The sequence below is a fragment of the Echinops telfairi genome, unplaced genomic scaffold (genome assembly GCF_000313985.2).
Source record: "Echinops telfairi isolate 266 unplaced genomic scaffold, ASM31398v2 ScPeMD7_7468;HRSCAF=8506_0, whole genome shotgun sequence".
Lineage (NCBI taxonomy): Eukaryota > Metazoa > Chordata > Mammalia > Afrosoricida > Tenrecidae > Echinops > Echinops telfairi.
The window spans coordinates 53,942,295-53,959,301 of record NW_022111369.1 but is presented as its reverse complement, the minus strand read 5'-3'; the positions used below and the strand labels follow the sequence as shown (position 1 = coordinate 53,959,301).

Sequence of the window (17,007 nt, the reverse complement as noted above, 5' to 3'; positions counted from 1 at the left end):
TTGGGCTGCTAACTAAAAGGCCAGCTGTTCGAAACTACCAGCCACTCGGAGGGAGGAAGACGAGGCTTTTTACTTTGGTAAAGAGTGACAGTCGCAGAAACCCTGTTCTGTAGAGTCTGTGAGTAGAAATGGCTCGATGGCAGTGAGTTTTTAGTTGTATCGAATACACCTGTAAATTTCGATGGACTGTTAATTATTCCGTAATTGGACCTAAGGTGTGGACGAAAGTGGACTTTCTGAATTCTACGAACACATGTCCGTATTTCCTTTACTAACGAAAAGATACTGATGGTGCCCGGCTATCAAAAAGTATAGCGTCTGGGTCTTAAAGGCTTGAAGGTAATCAAGCGGCCATCAAGCTCAGAAGCAACAAAACCCACATGGAAGAAGCACACCAGCCTATGCAACCACGAGGTGTTGAAGGGATCAGGTATAAGGCATCATCAGAACAAAAAATCTTACCATAGTGAATGATGGGGGAATGCGGAGTGGAGACCCAAAGCCCATTAGTAGGCCACTGGAGATCCCCTTGCAGAGGGGTCTTGGGGAGGAGATGAGCCAGTCAGGGTGCGATGTAACAACGATGAAAAATACAACTTTCCTCTAGTTCCTAAATGTTTCCTCCCCGCTCCCACTATCATGACTCTAATTCGACCTTGCAAGTCTAGCTAGACCAGAGGATGTAAACTGGTACAGATAGGAACTGGAAATCCAGGGAATCCAGGGCGGATGAGCCCTACAGGACCAGTGGTGTGAGTGGCGAAACAGGGAGGGGAGAGGGAGAATGGGTAGGAAAGAGGGAACTGATTACAAGGAACTATATGTGACCTCCTCCCTGGGGGACGGACAACCGAAAAGTGGGTGAAGGAAGACGTCGGACAGGGCAAGATATGACAAAATAATAATTTATAAACTATTAAGGGCTCATGAGGAAGGGGGGAGCGGGGAGGAAGGGGAAAAATGAGGACCTAATGTCGGGGGTTTAAGTGGAGAGAAAATGTTTTGAGAATGATGTACGAATGCGCTTTACACAATTGATGTGTGTATGGATTGCGAAAACAGTTGTATGAGCCCCTAATAAAATGTTTAAAAAAAAAGAAAGAAAAGATGAACATATTTCTCTTGCTGAAACGTAAACTAAAATTGGTCTTTCATGGAAAGTAGATAATACTTTGTTTCACAAAATTTTCAGTGTCTGTAGTGTGTAAGTGTTCATTGTACAAAGCTAGGCATTTCCAAGGATGTGGGCAGGAAAGCTTTTAATCTGCATCTTTGGGCAGATGAGAGCACTTTACCTGTTCTTATCACAAGTAGTACCCATCCTTCCAGCCTTCAGCAACACTAAGTGCCAGGAGATGCTAAATTCCCACCCATCCGAGGGAATTCTTCCTTCCATTTCTACTTACCGTATATACTCGAGTATAAGCTGACCCGGATGTCAGCTGAGGCTCCTATTTTTAACCACACTCTCAGAGCAGTCACCATTACGGGATTGATTATGGAAGTTAGAGGTCACAAGTCAAGATCGGAGAACACTAAGGATACAGCCCTTTGGGTTGAAGTAGCCCCTCTTCTCAGCCATACCAGTAAGCATGTCTCTCTGGTCTGTGCCGCTCAGCTACTTGGCCCCTTGGCCTCTGGCTTGCTTGCAAATGTCACAAAACTTCTCGGCCCTGATAAAGATCCAAAGGCTACCCTGTTCTGCCAGCCAGCCGCAGCCTTTCTGCTTCCAGGGCTGTCTGTCTCGTCCAGGCTGCAGCCTCTGCTGCCTCTGGGACTGCCACCTCTTCTCTCGGGAATTTTGCCAGCATTTGGCAGGTGGCTTTTCTTTCTCAGTGGCCATGGGATTCTCTTTCAGCCTTTGAGATGGCTCTCTTATCCCCAGTGGATTGGGAAAACTGACCAATACCCACTCAGAGCCCATGCACCTTTCTGCATGGGCCTGTCCAGTCAGTGGCTACATGTTGGGCTGGAATCCGAAAGGCCAGCAGTTTGAAACCACCAGCTGCCCCCGGGAGAAGGACAGAACTTTGTTTTCCTGTAGAGCGACAGGGGCAGTGCTGCCCTGCGCTATCCGGTTGCCTTGAGTCGATTCTGACTCAATGGCAATAAGTTTTGTTTTGCTTTTTTAAGCTAGTGCGTCAACGTTTCTATCTTTCCAGTTGATTGTACACCTCAATGACAACTGTGTAAACAAACAGAAAACCTGACTACTGGTGCACTTCAGGTTTTCTGACAGGAAGAAATAGACACACAAGCAACAACAACATTTGTTGTGGAAAAACTCCAACTCTTGGCAAAGGTCATTCACGTGTGTCACGATACAGCTGTATCATAGGGCTTTCAGTGGCCGTTTGTTGTTGTTGTTGTTGTTGTTAAACCCTGAAGCACCTTGGTCGGGCTCGAACTCCCAACCTTTCAATAAGTAGACTAGTGTCTTAAGTATTTGCACACCCAGGGACCCTTTTACAAGAGATGGTCTTGGATCTAAGCGTTAATTTTCAAATGTGGAATGACAGTGATTTCAGGCTAAACACCTTGGCTCTGAAGCCGCTCTGATAAAACTAGGATTTTCCTCTTTTACTGGTGTGGCTGCATGTGGCTCTTGAAACTGCCCAAATGACAAATAGACACCCAGGGAGTTGGCACGCGACAGGCCCTCTCACGCCACAACTGACTCGTGGGCAGTGAGTGAGCGTGGCCGAGAGTTCCGCTCAGGCCTGGCAGCGTCTTCTGAGTGTGGTTCTGCTGTATCGCCCCGTGTCTGTCTCAAATTTATGTCTCGGGTTTTTAACAAACGTAGCTCCGTCGCTGTGACTATATTTTGTGTATTTGTGGCGTTGCTTCTTGGTTCTGAAGTCGGTTTCCCGTAGGATAAGTAGAAGCAATGTAGAAGCAAATGTAACCGCAGACGCACCGGTGTAGAGTCGATTCTGACTCATAGCGACCCGACAGGACCGGGCAGAACTGTCCTTCTGGTTTTCAGAAGCTGTAGCTCTTTCTGGGAGCAGAAAGCGGCTTCGTTCTCTGTGGAGAGTGGCTGGTGGATTTGAACTACCGGTCTTGGGGTTAGCGCCCAGTGGCAATTCACGATGCCCCTGGGGCTCCTGTGTGAAATGAAGGCACCTGAGAAGCACCAGAGACCCCCGGAAACAGAGCATGGAGCGCCCAGGCAGTGAAGATCAGGAGCGAAGACGCTGCTTGGCTGGAACCACGACTTTAAGAACCATTCCATTCCGGCTGTGGTCATTGTCCCTGGGTTGTACTTGTAGAAATGGTTGGTTGTTGTTCTGCTGGGTCCATGTTGCCATGTTAACAGAAGCCAGTTTAACATTTGACTTAACAACACCCCAGTATGCGGCCCGGTGCTGACGGCCCTCACATCATGTATTTGTGCTTTGACGCTGCCGACTGCGGTGCTGTCAGAAACAGGGTTCGTTTATGCGATTGTGGTTGGATGCCATGGACTCGGTTCCAGCTCTCAGCAGTCCTGTACACAACACCATGAAACACTGCCCGGTCCCGTGCCGTCCTCAGTCGTCCTTATGTCCGAGCCCACTGTTGCAGCCACCATGTCCATCCATCGCTCGGGACCTTCCTCTTTTTCTCTGCCCCTCGACGTTACCAGACACAATGTCCCTTTTGGGGACTGGTCTTTGCTGATAACATGTCCAGAGTATGTGTGTCCAATATATGAAGTCTGGCCATCCTTGCCTCTAAGGAGCATCCTGGCTGTACTTCGTCCAAGACAGCTTTGCTTGCTCTTGGGCCACCTGTGGTGTTTTCAATATTCTCCGTGAGCGCCACCGTGCAAAAGCATCGACCCTTCTGCGGCCTTCCCTTCCCACTGTCCATCGGTCACACGCAGAGGAGGCCACTGGAATACCATGGCTTGGGTCAGGCGTGCCTTAGTTCTCAGAGTGACCTCCTTGCTTCCGTGTTACTGACCGGGTACTAGGCGTCACCATTTCCCCAAGTGCTGGACAAAGCCACCGTTTCCCTTAGCCATCCCAGCAGTACCGCGCCACTGCAGGCCACCGCCCGGTCCCTGCTCTCTCTCGTCCGTGTCTGTGGCTTGTTCTTTGTGCGTTCCAGCAACGCCCAGCTCTCAAAAACAAACAAACAAACCAAAGGCCGCTGTGGTTGAGTGGACTCCCCCTGGGGGTGACCGCAGAGTGAGAGGTGAGGAGCTCCATCGGGCTTTCTCAGCCGATCGCTGGGTCTCTCCCAGCACTGCTGAGTAGGTTCGAACTGCCGATCTTTACGTTAGTGTCAAGAGTAAACTTTCATAAGAAAAGACTATCAAATCAGATCATTTCTCAATAGGTAGGACTATCCATCCTTGCCTGGCCATATAAATGAGACCCTCTCTTACCTGATCCCTGCTGCCTTGCGCCACCTTCATTTCATTCATGTCCAGCCCCTGACAAGACTCCTGCTTTTTCTTCAGACACTCCGAGCCGGCACCTCCACACGGGCTTTCCATGTGCAGTGCTCCCTACGGATCTTCAAACTGCTTGCTCCTTCAATTCATCGAGTCTCTGGCTTGGCCACCCCACCCCACACAGTCCCCGAGAGTCCATCAAATGGATTCTGGCTCAAGGAGGGCCCGTGTGTGTCAGTGTAGAGCTGCGTGCACCCCACAGGGCTTTCAGGGCTTGTGAATCACCGGGCCTTTATCCCTAGGCATTTGGGGGTGGAATCAAGCTGCTTGCAGTTCACCGAGTAGCGAAGTGTTTACCCTCTGTACCACCAGGGACCACTGTCCCTCACCTGATTGCTTTATTTTTCTTCCTAGTCTGTATCCCCAGTCCCTCCTCTCCCCAAATGGTATTCCCCCCCCCCCCCCCCCCCCCCAAAAAGTTTCCCCCCCCCCCCCCCCACTTGTCTTAGCTACCACTGTCTCCAGGGGCCAGAAGGCAGCCAGTTGTTGAATGAATGAATGATCCAAATGATCAAAAATGCACTGCTTTGCAGAGTTGCCATGTATGCATCGAAAATGAGGTCCTAGTGTCTCAACTATTTGCCTCGTGAGGATTTCCTATTGTCCTTTTCCTTGAAGCATACACTCCTCCCTTCTCGCAGCCATCGAGTCACTGCCAACGCATGTCCACCCTGTAGGACAGGGTAGAACTGCCCCTGTGCATTTCCGAGACTGATTATTTGGGGGAGTAGAAAGCCCTGTCATTCTCACTCTGAGCGACTGGTGGTTTTAAACTGCTGACCTGTTGGGTCACAGGCCAGTGAGTAACCACTACATCGCCAGCGCGCCCTTATTCATTTAGCACCTGCCTCAAACTAATGAACCTGGCGATTGATGCTTCCAAGACTTATTCACGTTTCGGATTTAATCTGTTCATTTTTCTTTTGCTTGTTCTCCACATGTCCGCCCATATTCTTTTCTAAGTTTTATAATCTACTTTCATGTCCTCGGGAATGAAGTGCCCTTTCAGACACGCATCTTCTTGAACAAGAACACACTGTAAGACAAATAAGGACTGTGAGACAGACAGAGGTTTAGACACAGCACCGTGGACTCGGTCACTTGCCGCTCGCCGCGTCCCTGGCAGGATTCAATGTCCCGTTTGGTCAAGGTTAATGGTTAATTTCGGGAGCCATAATTCCCAGTGATGGAAACAAGTCATTCTTTGGGACGGATTTTTACCCCTTTAACGAGTAAGCAGACAGGTGCGTTTTTAAAAGCTGTGGCAGTTTGATTGCCAGCCTTGCTGTTGCTTGGCACCATCCTGTTGGTTTTGCCTCATGGAGGCAGCGCCGAGCCCAGCTGCCCCGAGGGTTTTAGCCTGGGCTGCAGCCATTTATCTACCTATTATTTATTTATTTGAGAGGTGGGTTGGGGGGAACAGATCACTGGGTCTTTCTCCCTCAGATCCCGGGATTAGTTTTAACCAGTGGTGGGATTCAGTCGGTTTGCTCCAGTTCAGCAGAACCGATGAGTTAGGTGAGCCAGTTGTTATAATGGCGCATGTAATCAGGGCTCTCTCTTAAGTGGTTGGCTGGGCAGGTATTATTTAATATTTCCTCATTAAGATTTTAAAACTCGTAACAATTTAGTTTTCTACACCTCTTATTGTTCTTATTTATCAGCTATGAAATCATAAATTATCTTTTGGCATCTCATGTTTTGACACTTAAAGCGGTCATTAGGGAAACAGACTGGTTAAATTATTTCAATCCCCCCACTGGTTTAAGCCACCAATTGTGGGATTAGAATCTAAGCGCCTAACTAGAACGCCATTAGGGCTCCTTTGATGGCCTTGGGTTTGCAATTTAATAGGGCTGTAAAGCGGAAATGTGAGCCCTGGGAGTGCAGTTAGTGCCTCACACATTGGGCTGCAGACTGCAAGGTCAGCAGTTCAACACCTCCAGCCGCACCAAGGGAGAAAAGACAGGGCTTCTCTTCCAGTCCAGGACCAACAGGGGTAATTCTCCCTGCCCTATGAGGCCGCTGTGATTTTGAATAGCAGTTGAAATCCTAGTAAATCAGAAAAGGGGGTCTGGAGGCGCTGTGGGGTAAACGTTGGTCTGTTGACCTCGAGGTCAGTAATTTGTACCCACCAGCTGCTCCATGGGAGAAAGAGGAGGTTTTCTGCTCTTGTAAACATGTACGCAGATAGGAAAGCCAGGACTGATGAACCTATAGGGACAAGGGGTTCTGTGGGAGAGGGGTACAGGGGTGCTGGTGGGGTAACAGGGAGATGGTGTCAAGGTGTCCATGTAGAAAAGAATGTTTAGAAATTGATTATGATAGCAGTAGCACAATTCTACTTGACATGATTGAAATATAGAATATGATAGATGTATTAAATCCCAACTTAAAAACAACAACAGACCATAAACAGGGGGGAGATTGACTCAGAAACCGTATATGAGGTCCCTGTGATTCCGAATGACTCTATAGCAGTGGGTTTATTATTTTTCGGTATATCAGATGCTGGTGAATGCACCTTGTCCAGCCCAAGCCACTGTATGGACTCAGGTGTAACCCCCCATGTTCATGTTCTCTACCATGCACCTACCTGGCTCCCTGGGCATTTGCTACCTGCGTGTCACTCAGTCTGTGCCAGTCTTTTACATTTAATTGTCAGTCTTTTACATTCAATGGTAACATGTGGCGCCCAGGAGCCAGGGTGGCACAGTGGGCTAACAGCACATTTGGCTGTTCACCACAAGGTCCAGTGTTCAAACCCAGTAGCCATTCTTTGAGAGAAAGATGAGGCTGCCTGCTCCCATATCACACGTTCTCTTAAACCCTAGTGAATGGTTCCACTCTTGTTCTATGTTTTCCTTATGCACCCATTTTGTCTTCAGTAATTGTGCTGGGAGGGTGAGCATCACAGAATGCCAGTTTGTTAGAACACAGTGCCTCCTGTATTGAGGAAGGGTATGAGCAGAGGCCCGAAGTCTGCCCACTACCTTAGTGTACTGCCACATAAATATATGTACGTAGGCCAATACTTCTTATGGATTAATGTATTTACATAAGTACACACCTATGCTTATACCTCTGGCCATAACTTTGCTTCCTAGAGCCTTCCTCTGTTTCCTTTTACCTTCCTCCTGCCCCACCATCACATTCCCCCTCCTCTTAGTACTTCCTGTCAGCTAGATTGCTGTTGCTCCAACACCCACAGGATCTCTACGTCCTCCTTGTTGATTTTAATCCCCTAACTGTTCCCCTCTTTATGACATTGTTTGCTCACTGCACCCGCCTCCCCCTTACTCCCTCCAAGTCCCTCTGGGACTATCGGCCCTGTTGCTTTCTCCCCAGCTTGCTTCCCCTGCCTGTCTTACGTAAGTAGGCAAACCAACAATGACATAGACCAAACAAAAAGAAAACAAAAGATTGAAAAAAGAAAAGAAAAAAAACCATACATAGCCATCATTTGACATTTTTTAGTGGTGCATTGTATGTATGTGCCCGAGTTTATGTAGCCATTCCCCCCCAGAGGAGCATTCTTGTTGTCAGCATCTTGTTGGCCATTGTGACAAACGTAGGCGTGCACATATCTGTTCGCGTTTTGTGCTCTCTCTTTAGGGTATGTACCTAGTAGTTTGCTGGGTCATATGGTATTCTGCTTGCATTTGTTTAAGAAAGCACCATAGGGGTTTCTATGGTGGCTGTACAATTCTGCAACCCCACCAGGATGGGTGAGGGTTCCAATCTCAGCACATCCCTTCCAGCATTTGTTACTTTCTGGGTTTTTGTTTTGTTTTGTCTTTAATTTTGCCATTCTTGCTGGTGTGAACTGATATGCTTTGAAGCCCAGTTGGGCAATGTCTTCTTTACCCAGTACTGCTGTAAAATGAATACCACAAAAGCGGTATTGTTAAACAGAAATCTACTTCCTCATAGTCAAACAAACAAACGAAAAAACCAAGCACATTGCTGCCTACGCTTACTGCGCTACTGGACAGTGTAGAATTGCTCAATGGATTCCCCAGGCCTGTAAATCTTTCCAGAAGTGAACGGCCCCATTTGTCTCCCATGGAATGTTGGTGGGTCCCCACCACGGACCTTTTGGTTAGCCACAGAGGGTGCCTGGCCTCTGCAGCCAGGGCTCCTCCCCACTGAGTTCAGGGTGTAAAAGTCCCAATTCAAAGTGCTGGCTCTAGAAGAAGGATCCCTGGTAACGTAGGGGGCTGCTCATTGGGCCACGAACCACAAGGTGAGCAGTTCTAAACCACCAGCGACTCCGAGGGAGAAAGAAGAGTCATCCTGCTCTTCTCGTAAAACCTACAGAAACCTACAGGGACAGTTCTACCTCTGTCCTATAAGGCCCTTGAGCTGAAATTGACTGGATCGCGGTGAGGCTGAGGCCCTAGGGCGCAGAGTTGGGGACTGTCAGATCTTCAGGCTGTAGCTCATTGCCATTGAATCCGTTCTGACTCATAGTGATCCTACAGGACAGGAGAACTGTCCCTGTGGGTTTCTGAGACTGTCACTCTTTTTGGAGGTAGAAAGCCCCCTCTTTCTCCCTCAGATCAGCTGGTGGTTTTGAACTGCTGATCTTGCAGTGAACAGCCCAATGCGTAACACTATGCCAGCGGGCTGCTTCGCGAGATGTATAAGACCTGCCAGATCATCAATACAGACTACCATCCTGTGCCTCACCCGCCCCTGTGCCTCACCCGCCAGTAGCAATTCCAGCCATCCGATTCAAACAAACAGAACACCCAAAAGACCACGCCTACTGCCATCGAGTCAATAGCGACCCACAGCAACCCAACAGGACAGAATAGAACCGGCCCCTTGTGTGTCCGAGACTGTTAACTCTTTATGGGAGTAGAAAGCCCGGTCTTTCTCCCGAGGAGCAGCTGGTGGTTTCGAACTGCTGACTTTGCAGTTAGCAGTTCAGTGCATAACTGCGACCCCACCAGGACTCAAAGGTGAGTGAGTGAGTTAGATGTGTGACCGGTGTGGCCTTCGAGTGACGTTAGGCACATCCGCACGGCCTTGAGCAGAAAGCAGGTTCCCACTGCTGCTCAGGGGGAGGCCTTGCCTCTTTCTCTTCCCACATCGCCGCTTCCTGCTTGTTTCTTGACTCTCCCCTGGTAGCCTAGTGGTTATGAGGTGGGGCTGCCTACCACGAGGTTAGCAGTTTGAAAGCGCCAGCTACTTCTTGAAGAAAGACGGGGCTTTCTCCTCCTGTAAAGGACAGTCTCGGGAATCCATAGGGGCAGCTCTGCCCAGCCCTATCAGGTCTCTCTCTAGGAGCAGACTTGACTGTGAGTCTTGGTATATCCCCAAAGAGACTGGTTTAAGACACAAACCCTACACAAGAATGCTCTCTGGAACATGGCAAAGACAGCTTTCCCAAATGGAATCGTCACCACAGGTGTAAATTGTCCTGTAGGGTTCCTATGGGAACCAAGTTGAGGGTAGTGAATTTTTGGCTGTTGTTTTGTTTTGCTTTATTTTTAACTTCTCTCTTCATATGCTGCGAAGGTCCTTGAGTCCTGGCTCAGAAGGTTTTCTGCCCCTGGGGAACCTTGGCCCTGGTTACCTGGTGGGCTGTGATCCCAAGGTCAGTAGTTAGAAACCACTAGCCGCTCCTCGGGAGAAAGATGAGGCTTTCCGTTCCCATGAAGAGTCACAGTCTCAGGACCCCACAAGGGCAGTTCTAGCCTGTCCTATAGGGTCGTCAGGAGTTGGATTCCCCCCCACCCCCACCCACGTGGCAGGGAGTTTGAGGTTTGAAGCCACATCTCCTGGGGGAACACGTGTGGAGTCCCTCTTCTCCTCCGCTGTCTTGCTTGTCGGAACGGAAAACTCAACTTCTAGAACAGCGGTCGAGCGGCCCTTTCACAGGGGTCACCCGATTCCTCGCTGTAGCAAAATGACAGTGATGCAGTAGCAACGAAAATCATTTTATGGCTGGGGGGTCACCACCACATGAGGAACTGCATTACAGGTCGTGCGTTAGGAAGGTTGAGAACCAGAGATCTAGATAGAGACCGAGGAGGTTCCCTGTCTGGAAGGAGCGTACTGACTGCCAGCCACGCAGACATTTTTGATTATCCCAAATCCCAGCTTTCCCTATTTTACTCCACTCGTGGCCAGCAAATTCATTCCTAGCTCCAAATGTATAACCCCAATAAAGTGACAGCTTAGTTCCTGTGTCAACATTATATATATAGTACCTTCTATATGCAAGGTATTATATATATAGTATTTTCTATATAGGTGCATTATATTAATATGTAAGGTATTTATATATAGCATTTTGTACATGCCTGTATTATATTTATATATAGTACTTTATGCAAGGTATTTTTCTGTATACATAGTGTTTATTTATTTTTCTATATGCATGTATTAATTATATATATAGTACGTTCTATATGCAAGGTACTTTTCTAAGCACTGTGTATCCGTTCGTGATCCTCACAGCACTTTCCATGAGCTCGCACTCATTTGTCTTAACTGGGTCAGTCAACAGAAGGTACTAGGCACCCATCTGGCCAAGGGAGCCGGCTTTTAAAGGATTCCTTTTCTTTCAGCAGTGGTGAGACTAGCCCCAGTGGCACAGTGGTTAAGGTACAGGACTGAGCAGAAGTGGCCTCAGTGGGGCCCCCTGGTGGCTCCTGTAAAGACTCCCTCTGGGGGAGTCCTGTCGGGCTTGGCCCCGCAGCTGAAATGGACTCTCCACATCTTAGCCGAACCTCTGAAATCACCATGCTAACAACACTCACATATTCCAGTCCCTGTGACAGATCCAGCGCTTGTCTTCCCACCCCTTCCTCAAACCTATTTCTCCCAGGAGTCCTTCCATGCATTGTCCCAGTTTGGCACCTGGCAGTTCTAGCCCCACCTTCTTTCTCTACCTCTCCCTGGAGCTCATTCCAGGTGCCCTTAGCAAATGACTCCCGAGGTATTTAAGTGGCCAAAGCTCAATGACCAATGAGGAAGGTGTGGCCCTGTGTGACAAGAGTTACCCACAGTCCCCGTGACCAGGAAGGAAGGTTGCTTAAGCAAAGCTGTTGTTTCTATTATCCTGTTGCATCCAGATTTCAAGACTCCCAAGGTAGGGGAAACCTTATTTGTTTCTTTTGGGTGCCTGGAAGAGAAGGTCCTGTTTGGGTTTAGGATGTTTGGATCAGGTTGAATAAACAAATGATAGGTTAAATTTCCCTTTTTATTGGAGCTCCCCCTCCCCCCAATAAGTTAGGTGTGTAAGAATTTCAAATGCTGTGTAGTTCGCCTTTTGAACATATCAGAATTACTGTGTGAGCATTTTGGGTGTGGAGGGGCTGGTGGGAAATGAGTTTGTCTAGCAGCTGTCCGCCATACATACTCTGGAGAAAGCGGGGCCTCCCCCAAAATCAGCTCGTTTTTTGGCATAGCGTGCTGTGACTTACACTGGCACATGAAGCAGGACTTTATCGCGGATGTTTGGATTTGTCCTCCAAAGCCCTTTCATTCAGAGCCAGTCCTCAGAGAGGACTTGTGATTTTATTAGAAAAGGACCAACAATTGTGGAACGCTATAAAATTAATCCGGGGTGGGGGACATTACACTTGCTGTTGGTGGGCCATCGGATCCACTGGGACTCGCAGCGACCTAGGACAGTCGTAAAACCCTTCCAGGGTATTCTAGGCCAGAATGTTGCCAGTCACCGGGCCTTTCTCCGAGCCACTGGGGAAGTTTGATCAGCCGGCCTTTGGGGTTAGCAGGCGAGCGCTTAGCCATTCTCCTAGGTGACGTTTGCTGTAATATCACCTCGGAGAAACCAGAGAAATGAAATCTAGACTCCCACCACGGATTTTGCCCAGAGATGCCTTTTATCCACGGTACGTTTCTTCTGGAGCATGGGAAAGGGGAGTGGTACTGTTTTTCTACTTCCTTTTAAATGAATTTTTAAAAATTGGAGTTTAATTCAGAGATTATGTTTTCAAAGACACATCATAAAGTATCCAGTGCACAACCGTTTTCATGTATCTCAAATTTCGCTATTATTTTGCAAACGGATATAAGACACTGGCACCCTGAAATGTTCTCCTTTTATTAGATTCGGTGTGGCCTTTTGTGGGGAGTCGTCTCACGAGCTCTTCGCCAGACATTGCTGCCTCTGGTTGGCTCTTATTTTGGGGAGGGGTGGCGTTCAGGGTTCTGGCTCAGCGTCTCCTTCAGCACACGTCAATGCTGGTTCTTCATTCCCAGCCTCGGTTCAAAGGTTTCTCTGAACTGTACAGCTCAGGGGTCAGGCTCAAATTGCTGCAATTTGCTGTAGTGTGTTCTGCAGATAGCACAGGCCCTCACAGCGATGGTGATTGCTTTTTTCCACTTCTGCACACAGGCAGTTAACAGTGTAATTTGTACAAGTCTGCCCTTGGCACCCATGTTTAATGAGTAACTAGCCGGAGCCTTAGGTTTCACTGGTACAAGGTGCATATTATAAAAAGGGTCAAATGTCAGTTGGAAAAGACAGAGCGCCATCTCAGAGCCACCCCCGTGAATCATCTGTCAAAGTACCAGTCATCTGAAAAGCCTGTTCCCATGGTGTGTGAACGGTCGCAGGTTTGGGTTCATTTTCTCTGCTGCTAAGACGCAGGTCATTTTGTGACCTGTTAGCAGTTGAAGGCCCCCCCCCCCCCCCCCCCTGCCTGAGGGAGGAAGGTGCGGCAGTCTGCTTCTGGAAAGGTTCCAGTCTCGGGAAGCCCGTGGGGCAGTGCTCCTCTGGTCCTCCTCCAGTGTCACTGCTAGTTGGCCTGATGCCCCTGGGCTTTCTGAGTTGGCCAGAAAGGACTGTTGGCTGACAGATAAGTGACTTAGAGGTGAAAAATGAAATGGTTTTCTCGGAAACCGTCGAAAATGCGTCAGCTTTGGAAGAATCGGAACATGCAGGGACCTGCTTCTGGGCCCAGGATGGACCCCTGCTGGCCTAGGGGGTGGGCTGTTCCTGCAGGAGCAGCACTTCCAAACCGCCAGCCCCTCCTCGGGAGAAAGACAGGGCTTTCTACTCTGGGTCAGAGTTTGTCTCATAAACTCACAGCGGGCAGGGCTATCTTGGCCTCTCGGTCATTTGAGTCCACAGCGACTTGAGGGCAGTGAGTGGGTTTTCTCTGCCCCTGGAGTGTCTTCACTCACAGCAAAGTGAACCCCTCTCTTTGTCCCTCCAGCCTCCGAAAACTTCCTTGGAAAGTTGAGTCGGGGGCTCCCCGAAAACCCCGGGTAGTCATATCCACAGCTTTTTAAACCAGTGTTGACTGTACAGTATTGACTCTCAAGTTGGAGCACATCTCTGCCTGTCACATCATTATAGCAAAAATGTGCCCTTTCTACCCCCAGAGCTACAGTCCAGAAAGAAAGCAGTGGATTCTTTCAGGGTGCAGCAGGAGGAAGCGTCTGGACACTGGGTTTAGGCCCGTGGGTTCAAATCCCTTACAACTCCGTCACTGGAGCCTATAATGATGTGAGAGGCGTGGCAATCTGATGCCATAAAGATTTACAGCCTTGGAAACCCTAAAGGGCAGGCTGACTACTCCTCTTACAGTCAGTAGCTCGAATCCACCTGCTGCTCTGCAGGAGAGAGAGGAGTTTTCCATTCCTGTAAAGATGGACAGCCTCAGACCCGCACAGGCTCAGTTCTAGCGTGTTCGCTGGGGCTAATAGGAGTTGGATTGGACTCGATGGCCGTGAGTTTGAGTTTTTACTCCAGCCTATCAACTGCCAACCCTTGTTAGTAGTACTGAACCCCTGTGCCACAGGGACTCCTTATCAAAGGGGTATCTTGTTGTGTATCATCATAAGCTTTATCTCACAGGGGTTTTGTAGTGGGTGGAATCACAGCGTTGTTGTAAAGACTGAATAAGGTAATGAATGTACCATGGTCACCTAGTGCCTAATGTATAATAAGCAGTCAGTACCTGCCGGCTGATATGACCGTCCTTCATAGTAAGTGACCACGCCAGGCCTTCCCTGGGTACCCTGTTTGGTTTAGCCTTTTGGCCTTGGCTGATTTCCAGAGGCAAAGTTCGAAAAAGTGATTGAGTAAGGCTTCGTGGAGCATCATTCTTTTTGAAGGTCATGGTCAAGGGTGTTTACAAATCTTCATTTTTCAAGTCCAGCGCTCTTTCCCCCACTGAGCCTTGAAGAGGCCAGCGATTTTTCTTTTGCCTAGCCGATTTGTTAAAGCAAAAATATTAAAGGATGTGAATCCATATTGTCTGGCTCTGAGATTACTTTTCACTCTGCCCATTAATGAAGAGCCTTATGAGATGTACCAGAAGAAGAAAAAAATCCCTTTGAGTGGGCTAAAAATCAATTCCTGACAAAACAAACTAACAGCAACCACAACAAGCAAACAGCTCAGGACCTATGCACGCCCCAATGCCCGAAATTAGAATACTGAGATTTCCCCATTCAGTTTCTTAATTTCATTTCTGCGAAGCAAAGAAGTGACATTTGAAAACCACAACATGGTTTTAGCCATCCATACACTCTTAAAAAGTATATACCGTATATGCTCGAGTATAAGCCAACCCGAATATCAGCCGAGGCACCTAATTTTACCACAAAATTGCATTAAAAATGTGCTGAAAAACTCAGCTTATACATGAGTATATTCGGTACTTAACAATAAAAAAAAGTAGTACCACCACCTCACAAAGTTATCAGCCTGTGTCTCTTTTAACTCGATGGCAGTGGTTCTATGTGCGGTGTGCAAGGAGTGGGTGCTGGGCACTGGGGTCACAGGTTGGGCTGCTGTCTGCAAGGTCCGAAGTTCAAAGCCATCCGCCACTCCATGAGAAAGAGCTGGAGTCTCCGTCTCCTGTCAGCCCACAGAGCAACTCTCCCTGCCCCTTAGGGTCCCTATCAGTTGGTATCGATGGTTGGCGGAACAGGATGCTTTTATGTGTAGCATCTTATCCTTAAAACAACTCTCCTGTGACCATGTGTTCGTGCCAGCTTCAGTTTCCAGGTGAGGCTCAGTGAGGTGAGTGGTATGCACATGGTCACACAGTGCTGTGACAGTGACCACCAGGACCCTGTCACCTGACCCTTGCTTCAGGGGCCACATGGCAGTTTAAAGCTCCTTTACCAGTACCCAGGGAGCTTTGGTAGTGTAGTTGTTATATGTTGGGCTTTGAACCACAAGGTCAGCAGTTTGAAACTATCATCTTCTCCTCGGGAGAAAGATGAGGCTTTCTTCTCCCATAGACGCTTTCTAAACCATGGGTTACAGCCTAGGCAACCCTCAGGGGAGCTCTACTCTGCCCTATCGAGTGGCCATGCTTTATAATCAACCCAATAGCAGTGAGTTTGGAGGGGTGTTTTGGTACAACGTAGTGCGTTACATGTTTTGCTGCTAAATTCGAGGCCAGCAGTTTGAATCTGCCAGCCGTTCCATGGGAGAAAGATAAGGCTTTCTACTCCCATGAAGTGTTAATGTCTCAGACATCCACAGGGACAGTTCTACTTTTTCCTGTATGACCTGTCTGAGTTGGAATTGCTTGATGGCAGTGGGTTTTATTTTCCTTGAGTGGCCACATCCGTGTGTGGCATAAAAGGTTTGCACTTGGTTTCAACTGAGATTGGGGTTCAAAGTCACCCAGTGGAAGCCAAGAGAAGGGCCCACCAACTCACAACCAGGAAATCCCAGGCAGCTCAGTTCCGCTCTCTAGCAGCACAAAGGGTTTTATGAGCCAAAATCGGTCTGATGACAGTGAGTTCGGTTTGGATGTAGTTTTAGTTATTTTTGACCAGCATCCCTGGGTGTGGGCAATTGGCTTATTGCAGGAGAAGGTTTGTTTTTAAGAAAGAGAATTCCAAATATTCTATTTCTGGGAGAAGGCGGAGGGGACAAAGTCATGATTAGCCAAGGTGAGTTGAGAGTCGAACATGACATGGAACTTGAAATTAAACGGGAGTATCTTTGGAAAAGTCGGGGGTGAGGGGATAGAGCCATTCATGTGTTTATTTAGCCATGTCACCAGAACAGAGGGGAACTGCATGGTTTAGAACCAGAAAAGATTGTACCCTTTCACCGTGCATATTAAATCGATCTGCCGAACAATAACCTGGGAGGCGGGTCTATGAAGAAGAACGCAGCATCGGAACTGGATGAAGGCTCATTGACAACAACCTCCAGCGACGTGTGAGACTCGTTTGCTCGCTGAACGTGAAGAGGGGCGTGAACCCCTTACTGATGAAGTTCCAAGTCTGCAGCCTCCGGGATGGCTTATCCTGGAACATCGGGAAACCACAAACCCTCATCTCTAGACCAATGCACCTCGTGATCAAAGAGAAGAGCTCGAAACGGTCAACTTCATTTTATTTGGGCCCACCATCAAAGCCCATGGAAGCAGCAGCCAAGAAATCAAAAGATAGATGGCATTCGGCAAATTTGTGCTTCTTCCGAGTGATGCCGAGCAGAGAGAGAGCACTTTGAGAACAAAGGTGCACCTGATCCAAGTCAGAGCGTTCTCAGTCGCCCTGCAGCACGCCGCAGCTGGGCAGCGAAGGAAGCCTTTCTGTAACAC

The 17,007-nt window shown here is 48.4% G+C and overlaps 1 protein-coding gene across 9 annotated transcripts in view; it reads left to right on the top strand.

Annotated features, from left to right (window-relative positions):
* The window catches only part of RBM47 (RNA binding motif protein 47), a 176,937-nt gene that overhangs the window by 118,468 nt on the left and 41,462 nt on the right, over positions 1 to 17,007 (top strand). Inside the window, exon 1 of one of the 9 annotated variants that reach the window (XM_045284173.1) lies at positions 11,484 to 11,549. The exons of the other annotated variants lie outside the window; for them this stretch is intronic. The gene's annotated coding sequence lies outside the window, so the exon portion shown is untranslated. Of the gene's footprint in view, positions 1 to 11,483; positions 11,550 to 17,007 lie in introns of those variants that run through there. 9 annotated transcript variants of the gene reach the window in all.